The sequence below is a fragment of the Cydia amplana genome, chromosome 23 (assembly GCF_948474715.1).
Source record: "Cydia amplana chromosome 23, ilCydAmpl1.1, whole genome shotgun sequence".
NCBI lineage: Eukaryota > Metazoa > Arthropoda > Insecta > Lepidoptera > Tortricidae > Cydia > Cydia amplana.
In genome coordinates, this window is record NC_086091.1 from 8,244,344 (window position 1) to 8,257,833 (window position 13,490).

Here is a 13,490-nt window from a genome sequence, read left to right on the forward strand (position 1 = left end):
ACAAACAAAATGTAGCTCAACTTCATTATCAGCAGGTCATCAGTATGTCACATCCTCATATATTCCTAACCAGTTCATTCAGTATCCACTCTCCATACAGAAAAATTGACATTTAGATTACGCACATATCAATTATGAGAGCATTTTAAAATTCACAAAGGCAAGTCGAGCGTTGCGCTAAAGTCGTGGAGCACGGTATTAGAGCGAGCGTCCGTTGCAAATGAGAACTAATTGCACATTGGGCTGGCCGGGTTATTAGCCCCGCTAATTGTACAATGTATCCGTTAATTTTCGCTGGTACACTGACATATTTTGTGGCAAAGATTATTTCTCCTTTTATATAGAGTTTAACATTAGCCATATTTTTGTCTACATTCTAATTATTTCAACATAAAAATGAAAAAAAATCAAAAACCGAAGATCGATGTATACGTATGTGTAAGTAAAAACTTATGTTTTGTATTAGAATTACCGGTAAAGTTCTCGTATCGATCGGCTTTATAAAATACCTATAAACTTGAAGTATCAAACTGGGTGGAATTATAATATCTAGAAAAATTTAAAGCTCAACATATAAACTCATCTGTATTCACTGCGATTAAATCTTCGCGCGCGACGCGCTTCAAATTTGCGAAACTACAAACGAGTTTTCTATGCAAAATAACTTAAATAGTCCATCATAAAACTCCACTTAATAGGTAAAGTTCATCGTTCCTGCCCTTATATAATTTATTCCGTAAAGAGAAACTGCAGTTAAAGCATGTAATGGGCCATTGTTAACGCACCGCTAACCCCTGCCATAACGCATGGGTTCATACAATTTACATAACGCGTGTTAAAAAACCGCCGGACACCTGACGGGAGAACCCACTTGTAGTATAAACTGCGTTTTTACCAGACGGCAGAATCGTTATAACTCATTATAACACCGATGGGGAAATGTGAGCTTTATAAGTTAGGGGTTAAATTTGATTTTGTATTAGGTATCATACAATGCGGGTGAGTTGGTGCGCTACGTATCTTAGGGAACTCTTGAACCTTGTAATTCTATGCAGGTTTTTGCAGAACACAAAATGTCAGATTTAATTTGATAGACATGGGAAAATAATAGACTTTACCTTTATCTGACCGTTAGGCGACAAACTGTAACGGTTTGAGTATTTATTTTAGGTTCTTAAGTAAACAATAGAATATTGTATCCTTCGCTACATTCTACTGGATGCCTTGAAGGACGATGTAACTTTGATGAAAGGGCGTACAACAAACGTCAGGTTATATCAACTTAACTTACCAACTTGATAGACTAGTTATTATAATACCGACATGTCAAATAAACATTGTGATTTTAACTGACGTGGTTATGAAGCGAAACCGAGATCGGCTGTAAAAGGTACGTCTACGGTCATTCCAACTAAAAACATCCTAAGAAGTCTTGTGCTTAATTTCTTTTAAGACTTTTTGGTCACTGGCCTAAAGTATTAATCGTGTAGCTTGAAGTATGACGAGTTTTTACGCGCTGCCGCAGCCTCTGATGACTCACGCGCAACTGTACAGTATTCCAAAACAAAAAAGTCGTATACGGCCATGGAATTCCAATAAAAATACGATTTTCTGGCTTGAGACTTTTTGTGGCAGTGGCCTGCTACTCCGCAATGACGTGTTAATGCGATTTTATCGAGCCATCAATGCGATACAGCGTTGATTTACGTCTGTAACTAACGTTGATATTTTCTCTCTATTAGGTCCAGCCAGTGTGAGTGAATTATGAGAATCAATATTAGAAGTTTTAGGTACGAGTAAGTAGCTACCTATATCGTATTGGATATGCTAAGGCAAAATGACTGCGGACAACTAAATCAGTATTAGTTAGACATTAAATATTACGACAATGTGACTTATGTGACAAATACTCTATTTTTCAATGGAAAAAACATCTGAGCCACTAGTTTTATTAGTCTTTGTCATCCTTTTGTGGAGAGTGTTACCTATCTTATATCTAGCGGAGACTTTCACATCGTGAACGTTAAATGTGGACGCTTTTATTCAATTTCCTATTAGCCCGGAATTCATCTGTATATTAAAGTTTCATATTTAAAACTTGCTATAAAACTGGATTGGAGTCCAATGAATACAGTTTCGAATGAATTCGCGTTTCGATGGTTCTGGTACCTATTAAGCTACCAATTTCGTGAATTGTTGTGCATTAATTGAGGTAAACTGGCATTGTTCTATATTTCCTGGAAAATGGTTTCATCAGAGCGTCTGTAACTGTAATTTAGTTGGCTAAAATGTTACAAGGGAAATTTCGTAGATCTCTGCTGGAGTTATTATAACCAGTTCTTCAAATGTGGCCGGTGCTACCGGAGCTAAGTGCCTTAGTCCACACATACGGGTCATCATAATTTTTGTCATGCAGTGTTGCCGCCAGTTGTTTTTTTTAGCAGCCTGTATTTTCTTGAATTCACATAATGTAGTATTTGATTTGAAGTTTATTTTAAACCGAGTATAATTAATAATCGCGATTTTCAGCCGCTTATCTGCGACGTCACGTGCGTCTTTTCTATCCAACACCCCTCTTTGTCCCTCCAAGCTGATAACCGGCGGAGCGGCGCGAGCGCAGCGCCTCGCCAGTCTTCCCCCAACCGTCGTGGTACGCGGACGTGTTGCTGCTCTGTCCTATAGTAACTTAACCTCAGTGCTGTGATGGTGCAGAAGTGCTGGTGATAGTGCAGTGACGAGATCAGTGCCCAGTGTCGCACGTGCTTTGTGCACCTGCCAGATACCGTTGTGGTACGCTTCGGTGCTCCGGTTAATAACTTCGGATACGCAGTGACTGTGCTAAGAAGCGAGGAAAGCTTTACCTGTATCGGTAAAATGAGGATTGGTTTATAGTTTGCACAACTTTTAAAGCTAGGTCATCGTGTTGACAGAAGGCGTGTTGACTCACTTCCCATACTTGGACGGATTTGAAGTCTAGCAAAATTGTATCCATTGTTAAAGTTTAACAGTTTTTGGGGACATTTCGTTTGTTTCGGAGGCTGTTGTCTCGCTCGATCGGCTGCGGAGGAAGGCTTTTCGGCCGGGTGAAACCGCGGCAACTGGACCTTGATATCCGGCGTTGCAACAGTACAATTGAGCTGGTTTGGCGGCTGTCGGACGGCGCAAGTTTGGAACTTATCGCTGTTTGGCCACCTCGGACCAAAAACTTCGAAATATCACAACTTTTCCTCAAATTTTTAGTCATGGTAGTCCTAGCATTATATCGACCGGAATATGGACCGTGATTACCTTTTGTATTGTTTTCGTGCTCCCAGCTAATTACAAAAGGTAATCCCGGTCCATATTCCGGTCGATATAAGTCTAATGAAACTAACTGTGAATCATTCAAAACTGTCATGGTATTCCTGTATTATACATACTAGCATCTATTAGTCTATTACAATGTTGGAGCATTAATATATGCTAGCAGCTAGTTTCAGTCCTTCTTTCCTTATTACCTGTACAACTTTATATCTATCGTCGTTTTGTTTCCATAAGTACTTAGATTAAAATGTGTAGTCTAGTTGTTCGTGGCTATCTGGCTATACAACCTTTGCCTATCGAAGGTCAATGTGGTTGCTAGGCTATGCAGTATCAGTTCACAATCACATGTTTACATAAGTCTAATTGATTTAAATGTACGCAGTGACCGCTTTAGGTTCATAACTTGTGTCGTACCATTCGAACTAGCATTTTATACTGTCAAGGTTGGATTCAGGTTCACTTGCATTGCCTATTCGGTATTGTTCTCTTGTATATAAGTCTGGCCGTCCTGCCTCATGCTAACATTCGAATGGGTTCCTGCCTCTACAATATCGATTACTTGTTAGTCGATATCCCCATTTTGTTATTTAAATACTAAGCTATAAGTTACAATTCTGTCAAGGTAGATTGACAGCATAATATAATTTATGTTCTGCGATATCGCAACCAAGTTATGTAAGTTTGGTGTACAAGAATGTAAATCAATAACCTGATGGTTTTTTCTTGTTAACATTTGCGATATTAAGTTATCAGTCTCTATTCACTTTCACATCATTGTCTAGAAGTGCAAAGCTTTCGATTAACATTGTAATGAGCTGCATAACACCCATATGACTGTAAAAGCTGTCATGGCTTTCTATGCTTACGCAATAGGAAAGTGTGGGAGTTGAAGCTTGGTAATACGCCTTGTATGATCATAATTATCTAATCAAGCCGAGAAAGGTTAATATTTACACCCAAAATGTTGATTTACTACATTTTCTGTGCGAAAACATGTAGGCTGAATCGCTGTTTGCGTTCGCGTTTACTCTATTTGAACATTTCGGATGAATTAAGCTTATTGGTAAATACTAGTGCCGCTTCTAGCTTGTTTATAATGATTTTCTTCCTTTATTCGTTTTCCTTAGAATCGGCATACGATTTCTAAACTGCAATGATTTAGTAATGATGCGTAGTAATTACATTTTTTAATTGCATTTTAAATGTTTACCGTTCTCTTTGCGGCCTTTACCTTGGATATTCAGTTTTTGCTTATTATGCGCTACTGCAGATTTTGATATTGCATTTTAATGATAACCTTTTTTGGTGAATGGGCATATTTTTTAAAGTATGTTGCAGGCATTATAACTTTTAAGTAGGCAGTTATTCTTTCGGATAAATCTAATCCTCGTTCTCAAGTCGATTTTTAATTAGGCGGTCTCTAAATAAAGATTAATTCAAATTTCTTTCTGTTGACATCCTTCAAAGTGTTACCTTTAAGTATGAAATCGTCTTAAATTTAAACACTTACATTTCAATATTTATAAAATGGCGTGATTATTTGTTCGTATCATTTCAAAACACATATCGTGTCAAAATGGAAGGTGTCGTATCGCAAGAGTGTGAAAGAGCCGATAACTGATAACGATAAGGACAGGTGATGTCACCTGCTGTTGTTGGGGCGGGGATCGTTTGTAATCAAACCGACCATTTGTAACTTTTACCACAGAATAAATAATAGTACTAAGTACAGAAGACTCACTCTCTAACAAAACGCGTCTGTTACGATCAGCACAGATATGGCCGCTAGGTGGCGACAGCGCCACGCGCGGCTTATGGCTTTCCCCAAAATTGGGGCCGAACGGATGTACTTTTAGCTACCTGTAGCAAAGCGACGAAATCGCGGAGTGAGACACGCCTGCTTTTACGCAAAACAAACGATTATTAATTTATTAATGTCTCGTATTGCTTTGCTCTTTGTCTTATTTTTGTCATGGGTTCAGCTACTTGATTTATAAGTAGGTATTTTTAAGGCTTCGTAGCATCTATTAACATAGAATAAAGTTTTTGGTGAATGCATCAAATACAAAAAAAAAATACCTGATGTTAATGAGTCGCTTCTCTGTTAGTCACTTCTTATTTAATATTAATAATGTATATTAATATTCAAATAATATTCATTATTAAATACGAAACGAAAATGTGCAAATGAATATTATTTTTATATTAATATACATATGCACATTTTCGTTACTTATCAAGATTTCAAACGTGACTGATTATAAAATATTATCGGCAGATATAATTTTTGATATCACGATTTGGTAGATAATTAGCATTGTATAGTTCCACTCTATTAAAACTCAATTACGAAAAGCTGGTACAAATACTTATTGGTCAATGATATCATAAACACGCAATAATATTTATTATATATACACACATCATCATCATCATAGTTGGCCCTTTCGTCTATTGCAGACGATTTATGGTATAACACCGGGAAGGCACCGTTTTTTGCGGCTGAATACACCGATGCGAATGATGGTCTACTCACTACTGTGGGTCCCTTGTCGTTTTTGTCTCTTTGACGTGTGCGGCAGATCAAAGCTTTTAAAAATGTACTACTATTAGTTGTATGCACTACCTTATTGAGATTAAATATAATGGGTAATTAAATCTACGCCTTTACGTACCGCCGTCCTCGCCTGAGGTTGTCGGGCAGCCTTAACATGGTCAACTGGCCGTGTTAAATATTTAATATTTGCCGTCGGTACTCGACCGTTCTGCGTTGACCTTACTGAAATATGTTAAACCTAGCACTTTCAAAGTGAGATTGAATGCAGGTTTCGGTATTTCAGTCGGATATTTGGAAAGTTATCAGAACGTATTACCATATTTCCACAAAAATGACTGAAATAATGACACAGTAGATGGTCTAGTTGTAACATACTTGTATACCTAGGTGATAGCCAGAGACATGATATAGCCACAACGAAATATTATCCTATATTAAAATGTGTCATTCTCTCGCGCCTCGCGACTGTCTCTTTGGCGCTGATGACACAGCTCGCACAGGTAACGGTTGACATATTATAACCAGACCAGGTAACCACATCAAGAAATTAATAAGAGTTGTTATACTTAACTAAGGGTTTCACAGAAGACGACTCGCAACGCTAATTACAATTCCACTCCTACTTGGGCAATCGAAATGCCAACAAAGTCTCAAGCTTTGTGATCAGGGAACTCCAAAAGCAGCGTAATTGGAGGCACGCCCTACCGCAGACCGCTTATTACAAGCAAATCTACGTACGTTCATGTACCTAATTAGTTTTTGGCCAATTACGAAGTATACGGGTGGGTTTTCGACCTGCGGTTTGTACATTGCCAGCCAATAATGAAGTCTAGAGCAATGAAAATGGATGCACGGGATCGTCAGGCACTTTTTCGCCGCCGATCGGAAAAATATTGAAAACTTTTCGTGTCAGTTGCTAAATGTTTAGAACGGCAAATTAAAAGATTTTTCATTATCCTTTTAGACTTAAAGGTTATAATATATTAACCGGTACGTGTATGCATTCAGTTTCGAGAATCTGTTATTCCTGTATCCGATTCAGAGTTGATTACGAGTAAATGTCAATATGCATCGATAGCGTATCCGGTGCAATTCATCTGGATAAAAATTGTTTCCATGTATATACCATCTGTTTCCTTCCTCCAGCTAACGTAGTATTTGTATTTGCCGCCTATTTTGAGGTAAACAGATCCGTGTATGATCTACGTATATACAAGATATTTCTAAGGCCGTGTTATTCCACAGCCTTAATACAAGATCTCCAATCAAGCACAGTTGTTACAGACGCCTAGCTCCTAAACTAGCTGGTTCTAGTCTAGCGATGAGAGTGGCGTTTGTTGGCAGACAAACTGGCACAAGAGCGACCGGTGCCTTGGTTTGTCGCGTGCTTCTGTGTACAGTACGTGGATGGAATTGCTAATGGCCGCGTTCATATAATTACTCCACATCTATTGCCGCTAAGTGATGCGGCTGATGAGACTGCTCTGGATATGTGTCAGAGACGTATGAGCCCTGTATGGAAGTTTGAATAAATAGAAGTATCGGCAGTTGACTGTACGTTCAATAATCGCACCTGAATCTTAGATGTCTGTTTAGGTGTACCTACGTAATAGAGACTGTTGCACCAATTCACAGATATTTTTAAAGTAGTAGGTAATTCGTAGAATTTTATAAGTTGGCTGTAATACTATTAATAATAATAATTAATAATCAACTAGTCAATTTCCTTGAATCAGAACACCTACTCTCCCAAAGTCAATATGGCTTTCGGAAAAAGAGATCTTCTGAGCAAGCCGCCACCTTACTGGTTAACCTTGTCTCTTCCTATCTTGACAGAGGAGAATCCTGCGTGGGAATCTTCCTAGACTTGGCCAAGGCATTTGACACTGTCTCAATCCCGATATTGCTTAGGAAGCTTGAACTGTTAGGTATTCGCGGTATCGCATGGAACTGGTTTAAAAGCTACCTTACAAACCGGAAGCAATGTGTAAGACTTGGCACTTTAGTCAGTGACTCAGCCCCGATAACTTTCGGTGTACCGCAGGGAAGCATCCTCGGTCCCACCCTATTTCTGATCTACCTCAATGACTTAATCTCTCTTCCCATCAGTCAGGCAGAAATTATCTGCTATGCAGACGACACTGCTCTGCTGTTTCACGATGTCTCATGGGCACGTTGCTTTGCAGTAGCGGAGTCAGGTTTGACTGTGATTACAAAGTGGCTCGCTGACAACCTGCTCTCACTTAATATTTCAAAAACAAAATACTTATGCTTTCATAAAACGGCCTCTTCTGCCCCCAGCTCACGGCCAGATCTCAAGCTTTCTTGTGGCAGTGCGGAGGACGACCCAGCTATTCACTCATGTAGAGTTTTCGATGTGATTAGTAATTGTACCACCATAAAGTACCTGGGTATTACGCTTGATGAAAATCTTAATTTCAAAAAGCACATCGAAGTGCTGTCTGCTAGAGTCAGAAAGGTAGTATTCATTATGAAACTACTACGAAATTCTGCTACGAGGGAGTTGCTTAAGCTTGTATACACTTCAATATGCGAATCCGTCCTATCATACTGCATTGGCGTGTGGGGTGGTTCCACTAGCTCTGCACTACTGCTTCTCGAAAGGGCCCAAAGGTTTGTGCTCAAGGTCATGCTTGGAAAGCCTCGATGGTTTCCGACGATTACCCTTTATAAAGACGCGGATGTTCTTAGTGTGAGGCAATTATTGATCTTACGAGTTGCAACTCACATGCATCAAAAAACTATAAATTCGGCAGAATATCTTACCCTAATCCGTAATCGAATCTTTAAAATTCCTACTCCCATCATAAAAACCGCTTTCGCGAGGCGTCTTCCTAACTTCCTGCATCCGTTTATTTACAATACAGTGGCAAAGTCCTGCAACATATCTGAAAAGTCCCCTCTTGAAGCAAAATTCGTAATTAAGCACTGGTTAAAAAGTCTTAACTACAATCAAACTGAGATGCTGTTGAAGGTCATCACCTAACTTACATGCTAACTATCTTTGTAGCCTTACACGCACACACACACACACACACACACACACACACACACACACACACACGCGCACACAGACACAATTTTTTCTTTCCTTTTTTTTTCCTTATTCTTTGAATTGCTTAATTTCTGTAACTATTACTTTCATTACCTTCTATTAGATTAGTCCTTGGTTCTTTACCTTCACTTTACGAATTTCGATTCCGGCCACCACGTGACAGGCATAGCCTAGTGTGGGGGCCACTGGACATTATGTATTATTAATAAGGTTTTTCTTTTAATAAATATTATTCTTATTCTTATTCTTATTCTTATTCTATACTTACTTAATCGTGTGGCACATAATACTTACTAAAGTATCCCCTATATCTGCATAATGTAAGAATATTTTGGTCATTCTTAAAATAATGTGGCACCCGTATAATGTTTACAAAAACAAAAAGTGTATAATTCTGTCGCGTGAGTCAAAGCAAGAAAACCCTAACTTCCTTACCACAGGAAAATGAATCATTAGGCGGTAAATACATACATTTACTTTGATGTAGATAAAGTGCTGCATTTAAAATCGTATTTCGAAGATGTTTACCTTACAGTATACTGCAATTTATTTTTCCTTTTCACTTCACCTGAGTAAATAATTCTGCTGTAAACATCGTCTGCTGTTTTTATAATAGCGTTTCGGTTTTAATATTGAGAGATTATTAAAAGTAAAAAAGTAATGATGTGTTATCCGAATTAATCTCTCTCACAAAGGTAAACGACCTTAGTCCTTACCTTTATGTCGTATTGTACTGTAATAATGAAGGCTTATCGCCTGTACAGTATAACACGTGTTATGAATAAATTGCAATTAAATTAAATTGTCGACCTCTCAGAGTCATGGTAAAATCTAGTTGACGCCATAGTAAGTGCTTCATAATTCACAAAGCACCAAAGCACATCGTCTCCACTGACTTGGCCACCTCGAAAGGATGGGCGAAGATTGGGCAGTCAAAAGAGCATATTTGGGCCTGTCGGTCATCTTAAGTATCGGTGGGTGGATAGAGTGGAGGTTCGAATATATACTTGGTCAACCAGATCTTGACAGGAGAAAAAGGCGGCAAATTTGAAAAATGTAGGCGCGAAGGGATATCATCCCATAGAAAATTTGAATTTCGCGCCTTTTTTTACTGACAAGATTTGGTTGACCAGCTATTAACGGTCTACGCCCTCCCCAAATGGAATTACTTTACCCCGTGTCGGCAGAGAGCCAAGAAAGTGCACAGTTTGTATGATGGTGAGTAACACCAACCGCGGAGGCCATGCCCATACCATCGTCCACACTGTTGTAAACCTTATTGCAAAGAAATAAGGTATACTAAAGGTCAGTTAAGAGCTGTTTGTACAATAGCGAAGGCAAACAAGTGCGCATTCACCGTTTTATCTGATAGCGATAAGAGATAGGGACGCTATCGATGCACTTACCCAGAATATTGTTCATTGCGAGCTTACAGCACCCAATTCGGTTAATTTGAGGAAAATTCATTCATACCTATTCGTTTTTGTATGACCCAAATTTCTATTGTGGCTACTTTTATATCAATTATAGATATGGATAAGACATACAGCGAGCTCGCAATCAGAACGAGACAGTCGCCTTATTAACGGTATAGATATATAGTAAAATGCAACCATCATTGCCATGTTACTTACTACTCTATAATGTTCACATAAAATGATACCAGCAGATTTTGTGTAAGTTAGAACTTAGAAATCTAAAACGAGCCTCTGAATATTACTAGATAATAACGATGCTCTAATATATTTGTCGAATATCTACAACATATTTTTGAGAGACTGGCCAAAATTAGCACCAAACTATAACACTAAAAAAGAGGGGGAGGACTCGCTGTCTAAGCTGTGTAAAAAAGCTTTGTGACAAAGTGGTGGGCTCTTTATAAATATATAAAACAAAAACAATACACTCTTTTTTTGGGGCAGTCGTGTAAAAACACAACATTATCAAGGGCAACTAGAAAATCATTCGCGAACCATATGACGGAAAACAACCATTGTCATTCCGACAGCGCGTCATCTATAAGGCTCAGATTATCATAACCGAACATTGATCGTCTGAGTTTGGATACGTCCCAAAACGGTAACCGGGACAAAGTGCGGAAGACAAATATTTGTACCCTGCGCGACCGTCCCTTGATAGCTCTGGTAAACATAAACATGCTTTGGGTACTTCTAATGTGTCTAGAAGCCGAGCCGGTTAGAGGTTATTAACTTTACCAACTGAGCCTTGCTGTTGTACTTACGTACCGCATTGGCAATATTTCACCTTCATGTTGACGAATTATGGCGTTATACATAAACGCTTGTCAAGTCTAACAAGCTCTTGATAATCGTTTGTCCTTATCCGTCATTTTGACATTTGTGTTTCTTAGAAAGGAGCAAAATTTAAGTGGTTTGCAAATTTTTATGAATAAGGATTGGCTGTTTTGTTTTTAAAGTTATAGACTCGTTAAATTAGAGTCGAAAACAATTGCTACGAAAATGGCTATTTCGTAGATTTATTGTGGATTTTCAGACTTAAAGTAATATATTATTGGATACAACTGTTAAATACAGTTAATAATGATGTACGTAAATCGTTAATTGTATAATGTAATTGCAAATATGTATTTTAAAAACGACGAACTTGTAGTGAAAAGTGAACTGATAACAAGTATAATTATACAATTTGTTATAGATTTAATGCTTTTTACGAACAATTACTAGGATGTTATCCTCAACCATGGTAAAGGCAAAATACCATTAAGAGCGCTCCCACAAGGAAAGTCGAAATAATGCAAAATTGATGATATTCCTCGATGACATTCAGTACTTTACGCTCATTATTAGAAATAATGAGTACTTGTTCCAGTAAAAGCGTCTTCTTATCTTTAGGAATTACTTTGTAAATATTAGAAAAAGGACTTATTAAATTAGTAATGATTTTTTTTCTGATGGTCGTTTCCGAAAAACCACGTCTAGTACTGAATTGTCAGCTCGTATTTGTAAATGTTGAGAAGTTTACTCTGGTAAAGCTGGCTATTTTGTATTACTAATACCCTGTACTTTAGGAATTACTTTTGACATTTTTCCTAAATACCTTTTAGAAAGAGAAAATCGAAGAAAAACAAACTCAATTTTCTCTCCGAAACAAGTGTCAATTCCTACGAAATTCTACTTAATATCGAAGTAATTTTCATACTCAAGCAATCTGCAGCGTTTGCTTATACTGTTGGTATACATTAGTGTTTATGAAATTCTACTATAATTTTTTGGCAATTTTTTGAAAACGACTCTAATATTACCGATGACGCGCGGTCGTGAGCTCAGTGCCGCGGCAGAGCTTGTAGAGGTAGGACGTGTGTCGGTCGGCTCCGCACGTTTACAACGGCGTCGACGAGGTTTTTTATCGTTGTGTGCGGCAGGCGCCGTGTAAAATGCTATACTGTGTGCGTGACGCTGCGTGTAAACGGCGACTGAGAAACTTTGATCCTACTACTGTGTATTTGGTTTTATATAGTATAGTAATGCAACCGGACCGCATTAAAAATATTTGTAATGACCTGATATTTTATAGGTACTAAATGAAAAAAATGGCTGAATTCAAATGTTTTTGATGACATCTCAGAATATACATATATAGGTCCACATCCACAGTATAGGAGTCTGATGATGGAGCTGGAAGGTGGTCAACGGTACCAGTCAACCACGCAACTAAACCACTTCGTGTTTGGGCTCGTTTGATTCCTCTCAACGAGATCTTTGACACAAGATATAACTCAGGGTCTGATGATGGAGCTGGAAGGTGGTCAACGGTACCAGTCAACCACGCAACTAAACCACTTCGTGTTTGGGCTCGTTTGATTCCTTTCAACGAGATCTTTGACACAAGATAGAACTCAGGGTCTGATGATGGAGCTGGAAGGTGGTCAACGGTACCAGTCAACCACGCAACTAAACCACTTCGTGTTTGGGCTCGTTTGATTCGTCTCAACAAGATCTTTGACACAAGATAGTACTGAGGGTCTGATGATGGAGCTGGAAGGTGGTCACCGGTACCAGTCAACCACGCAACTAAACCACTTCGTGTTTGGGCTCGTTTGATTACTCTCAACGAGATCTTTGACACAAGATAGGACTCAGGGTCTGATGATGGAGCTGGAAGGTGGTCACCGGTACCAGTCAACCACGCAACTAAACCACTTCGTGTTTGGGCTCGTTTGATTCCTCTCAACGAGATCTTTGACACAAGATAAAACTCAGGGTCTGATGATGGAGCTGGAAGGTGGTCAACGGTACCAGTCAACCACGCAACTAAACCACTACGTGTTTGGGCTCGTTTGATTCCTCTCAACGAGATCTTTGACACAAGATAGAACTCAGGGTCTGATTATGGAGCTGCAAGGTGGTCAACGGTACCAGTCAACCACGCAACTAAACCACTTCGTGTTTGGGCTCGTTTGATTACTCTCAACGAGATCTTTGACACAAGATAGAACTCAGGGTCTGATGATGGAGCTTGAAGTTGGTGACCGGTACCAGTCAACCATGTAACTAAACCACTTCGTGTTTGGGC

The 13,490-nt window shown here is 38.8% G+C and overlaps 1 protein-coding gene across 1 annotated transcript in view; it reads left to right on the plus strand.

The window, feature by feature from the left end:
- Positions 1–2,636: 2,636 nt before the first annotated feature.
- LOC134658859 (MAP/microtubule affinity-regulating kinase 3-like) overlaps positions 2,637–13,490 on the plus strand; it is a 153,031-nt gene continuing 142,177 nt past the window's right edge. Inside the window, exon 1 of the mRNA XM_063514530.1 lies at positions 2,637–2,869. The gene's annotated coding sequence lies outside the window, so the exon portion shown is untranslated. The remainder of the gene's footprint in view (positions 2,870–13,490) is intronic.